Genomic DNA, 5,649 nt, shown 5'->3' on the forward strand with positions numbered 1-5,649 from the left:
AATTACACATTTTGGAGCCATCGGTGCCAAGCTTACTGCTAATGTCTGAATAGTCTTCTGATGGCTCCAGTCACTGCATAAAACTCTAGGCTTCCTGGTTTATTCTCTTCTATATTCCCAATCCCCCTTTTCATTCCATGCCTCCTACCCATTTTATATTTACCGTTTTGATATATCCATCTCTTTCCCCCCTTACAGCAAAGTGCTTGTATTGTAACAATGCTATGCCTGATACAAGAAGACTTTAGGTTAAAACTGACCACCCAAATTCTTGTATTCTACACTTTGATCTCAAATCCCAATGAACTTCTCTGTGTTTTGCTTTTCAGCATAAGCCATTTGATACAAAGGATGTAAAACCTGGCTGAAGAACAGAGGGTCTAGCAGTAACTAAACAAGAGAAAGGGCATGGAGATTTGTGGTAAACAGAGTTCTGTTGTTGTCAGTGAATGCCTTGTGGGACAGCCCTTGGATTGCTATTATGCACTGAAACTTGGCTTCATCGTTCATGTTTTGATTTTTCTTCTTTACAGTATATATACAAAACTCAGTGCTCTTACTATTCATCTTCTCACTTAACTAAAAATAAAAGAAGTCCTGGGTATTTATATCTGGATAATATGAAATATTTGGTATAGTGAGGAGTAAACACACATGAAAACAAGCCCTTTTATTCTATTTATTTACCGTCTACATTGGTAAAAGACAGGGTGGTAGGAGTGCACTGCTCAGGCGACCTCCTTCCACCTGAGTCAGTGTGATACACATGCACCTGTGGAGCCAATCTGGTGATACACCCACCTCACTCCCACCTCATCCCTCTCTGTCCTGGTATACAGTAGTGACCCACCTAGAGGTATGGTGGGGTGCTACCTAATGCCCCCTGCTACCTACTGGTCTGCTTCTGGCTCACAAGCAATACTGGACAGCACAATCCTATACATGTATACCAATGTTTCCCAACCTTGGGTCTCCAGCTAGTTTTGGACTACAACTCCCATCATCCCTAGCTAGCAAGACCAGTGGTCAGGGATGATGGGAATTGTAGTATGAAAACACCTGGAGACCCAAGGTTGGTTAAATACTGATGTATACTCAGTAGTAACCACAATTGAATTCAATGCACTGGACATGAAGACACACTCTGGAAATTTTATCTGACCTTTAGGCTCTAAGGTCAACTTGCATCTTTCACCTTCATACTGAAGCCGGCCACAGTGCAAAACAGGGTGACAAATGAACCCAACTGCTGGTCCTAGCTAATCTTGCCATTGTTGCTTCAAAATCTTCAACCCAAAAGCCTGATACTGATTTGCAAGCATTGCCGTGAGATCTCCTACATTCTAATCATGAATGCTACAGTCCTGTTGCACAACAAATTATAATGGGGATCCTCTAATTTTATCCAGAGTAGCCAAATATTGGCGGTCATGACCATATGGAGAAATACGTCTCTAAGGCAGCCAAATTAGCCAGAGGTGAGACCCAAAGAAACAGATTCTTGGGAAGCATAACAGAAGCATTTTTAAAGTGTTTTGTTTCCAAGTTTGACAAGAAAGGAGCACTCTCTTTCCTAGCAGCTACACTTACAATCTTCCAGCCCTTCTGTATGGAACAGCTCTCAGGTGCACCAAAATTCTCATAGGAGCGGCAACCTACCTGTTCAAGGTTCACAGCCTTAAAGAGCCTTTCTGATGCATGGTAACAAACTCCTTTGCAAGACCCTATGGTGGTGATGACATAAATGCATTTGCTAAATAACTTAATTAAAGCATTGATGTTTTATGTGAACACAAAGAAATATATAGTCTATATCCAATATAAGTAGTGGTCTTGAGGGAAGACAGGATTCTTTGAGGGAGTCTCTGTTAGTGTTCCCCTGTGGCTCAAGCACACAGCTTGACTCCATCAGGAGCATTCAGTATTTTGGGTCCTATCCTGCGGAACTCCCTCCTGGCTGTGACCTCACAGGTCTGCTCCCTATCTGGTTTCTAGTGCTCAAGCAAGACTCTTATTTCAGCAGGCATTTTAAGTTCTTCTGTTTTATGATTAATTTTAACCAATGTTGTTTACTATATCTCTTTCGTAATTTTATTGCACATTGCTTAGAAGCTTTGCTGTTAAAGCTTCTAGGCTTTAACAAATAAATTGTTCAAGCTTCTAAGTTTTAACAAATAAATTGTTGAAATACATCTTAATGAAATGCAATAAACACTTGGCGGGCTCTAAGACAGAGACTCCCAGGGTCTGTTGGGAGATGCATACTTTTGGTTTCAGTCTTAAAGAAGCTACAGATGCAGGCAAAGCAATTAGTGACATTTGGGATGTGTAAAGCATGTCAATAACCAGGACAATAAATTAAAATAAAGCTTCCAATTTCTGCAAAATAAGAAACAGACTAGATTTCAGAAAGGAGGCTCTGAATTCTGAAATATCCCAATTAAAAAGGCAAATAACAAAGGAAGCCTTTCTTGTTTTTTTCAGTTCCGGGCATACTGTATCATGCCTTCCCATCTCAGATGCTTCAGTAAGAGCTTCCAGATTTTTATTCTATTTAGCTGCTATATAATAATAAAAAGAGCAGATTAAATGAATAAAGTGCCTGATAGTTTTTTCCTTGTTTTAGTTCTAGGAATATTACAAATACAGATATGCATTAGATTTGGGCAAACCCCAAATGCTGACCCAAAGGAATATTCAGGGCTTGTTCATACTGAAGGAAGCACCTTGTACAAAAAGGAGGAACTCTGAAATGACTCAGGCTGCTTCAAAAATTTGAACATTGAAAAAACACTGCAGGCCGTGTGCAAAAAGTGGAACTGTTCTCACCAAGCTTGCCATAAAAGGAAAATGCCAAGGTGGAAAGAGAGTGTGGCAGAAGTCTTTTCTGACTGACAGGTATAGCTACGAATCACAGGAAATGATTTTACCTGGGCCTTCCACTCACGCACTGTGAGTGGAGGTGAGGATCTTGAAGTACAGTGGTATCTCGGGTTAAGTACTTAATTCATTCTGGAGGTCCGTTCTTAACCTGAAACTGTTCTTAACCTGAAGCACCACTTTCGCCAATGGGGCCTCCTGCTGCCGCTGTGCCGCCAGAGCACGATTTCTGTTCTCATCCTGAAGCAAAGTTCTTAACCCGAGGTACTATTTCTGGGTTAGTGGAGTCTGTAACCTGAAGCGTATGTAACCCGAGGTACCACTGTACTGTAATATATCACCTTGTTCTTGTCTGCACTGTGCTGCTGAATAGTTCTGCTAGTGGTGCTTGCTTAGAAAATGCTGGGTGTTCAGGTCCTTCACCTCTGCCACATGCTCATACATCTACATCCACTCCTGCCAAACTGTGGAATGGCTAGAGGGTGCTATCTTGTCCTTCACAACAGGTAGCAAAATGTTTTTTGCCAGCGCTACCTTTGGCAGATATAGACCCTATTACAACCTGTTCCTTACTAAGCCCCAGGTCTGACAGGACTAAACCTTGTATACGGGATACTGTTTTATTTGATGTTATATTGTTAACTGCCCTGGTTAACACGTTGGTAAGGAAAGGCAGAATATACGTTTAGCTAACTAACTGGATACAACCCTTTGTCTTTAAGAAAGTAAAATATAACCGATGCACCACCACCCCAGCTTATTGCAGTTTGTAACTAAAGTGTCCAAACCGAAAGGCCTCCAACATTTGACAGCTGAAAAGGGGACACCATTGTGCACTTGTAACCACATTACTTTCTGAGCTTCCTGTCCACATCACCCACAGAAAGATACAATGCATCAGTCTCTTCTCTGTTAGCTACCCATTACACACACTTTCTCTGCAACAAACTGTCTTTCAGCAAGTTAAGAACCTGTTTACGGTTTTGGTTGAAGCTACACTAGAGAATTGCAATTGCACGACAATCCAATATAACATGGCCCTTCCCTGGATGCCCCTATCAAACAAAGTGTGTTGGTGTTTCCTGGTTTCTCATTAAAAGAGCTCTCTTGGCCTTGGCAAACAGATACATCAGCAAAAAATTGATCAGGCCAGGACTGTGGCAGAAATGAAGTGTACAACTACAACTAACAGACTAATATACTACACATCCTAAGCCTCTTCATATGCAAGAAAACCCAGGCTGAAGGAATCTGTTGTGGTTCTACCTTGTTGCTAAGCTTGTGAGTCGAATTTTCAGCTAGGCTTCTCTGAGTGCAACCAGAATTAACTGAGCTGTGCATCCTAAGTGATCATATACTCAGGAACTGTTTGAGAAATCCTAAATACAGATTAGTCCATAGCTTGCACATTTTGGTGTGATTGCTATTGCAATTGCTGTTGCGACATAGGCTGTATGATGATTGGACTTACAGAATAAAACTTTAGCGTTCAGTGTGGAAATGATTGCTACTTATTTGTTTATTTCCTTATTGAGTCTCATTTCATATGGAACATTTTCTGTTTCTCAAAAAAATAATAAAAAAATCAAAATGAAAACAAACCAGTGAGAAGAATTTTGGAAATGTTGTTTTCATAGCACTAAGTTTTATTTGGCTTCCTCTGCAAAGTGTTCTGGGGAAAATTTCCATGAAAAGAAAAGACCACACACACTATTTCCACACTACTGCATGATTACTCTTAACCAGAAACTTGGGGGATTTGTACAATTTTGAATGATGCTGAATCCTTCGTGCTTTGCCAAAATGGGGGGGGGGGATCATGAACAAAATGAAAATGTGTTTCATGGCAATAATGTTTCATGGCTAGTTCATATGACCAGGGCAAGCAAAACTGGGTAGCTCTGCCCCCCAAACCCCCACTCTTCCCTATGACCCAGCCCCTATGTCACACCTTAAATAAGTTCTTTATTTTTTATTTAAAGTTAGTTTTGTGCTTATTAATAAAATGTCCAGACTCTTGGAGTTGGAGGAGACTTTAGACCACTTACAAAGTGTCTTTATACACATATTGTGATCAACCCATAGCTTTTCTTGGCTGCTAGTCCTTGCCTTCTGTAAATTCAAAACACGGCTTCCTTTAAAACTTACTTATTAAAATTACCATAGATCCAGTATAGACGTGATTAGCTGTAGAATTTTCAAAGCTGCCTAAAAGATACAATGTCATAATTCTCAAACTAGAATGTCAATATTAGAAGTTGCTTAAAATTTAGGTCAGGGGGAAAGTAGGTTGGCAACTATTTTGAACTTATTAAATACACTGCCTTCTCCCAAAAGCTTAGATTTTGTTCATATATATATATATATATATATATATATATATATATATATATATATCCACCAATATTTAGGTTTCTTGCATCATATGAAACATATTCATACAGCTTTACAGAACCTTTCATGTATTTTCTACCTTCAGTGCTAATCCAAATCTTTTTTCCTTTAATTCAAATATTACCTCACAAGTGCCTTCAACCTCCGGTTCAAACTATCAGACTCAATCCCAGCTCATTTTGATAACAAAGTGCTCATTGGTTTGAATGACAACTTTAATTAACATGGCCAATCCACTGTAATTGCTATATTATTACCAAGATATCAGCTTGCAGGATTATTTCAATATTTCATAATAAAGGACACTCTTCTTTAAAATGTTGCTAAGGAACATTCTGAGGCATGCAAGTTATTCGCTCCCCACCCCGTCTTTTC

Source organism: Podarcis bocagei (assembly GCF_964188305.1).
Source record: "Podarcis bocagei genome assembly, chromosome: 2".
NCBI classification, from domain to species: Eukaryota; Metazoa; Chordata; class Lepidosauria; order Squamata; family Lacertidae; genus Podarcis; species Podarcis bocagei.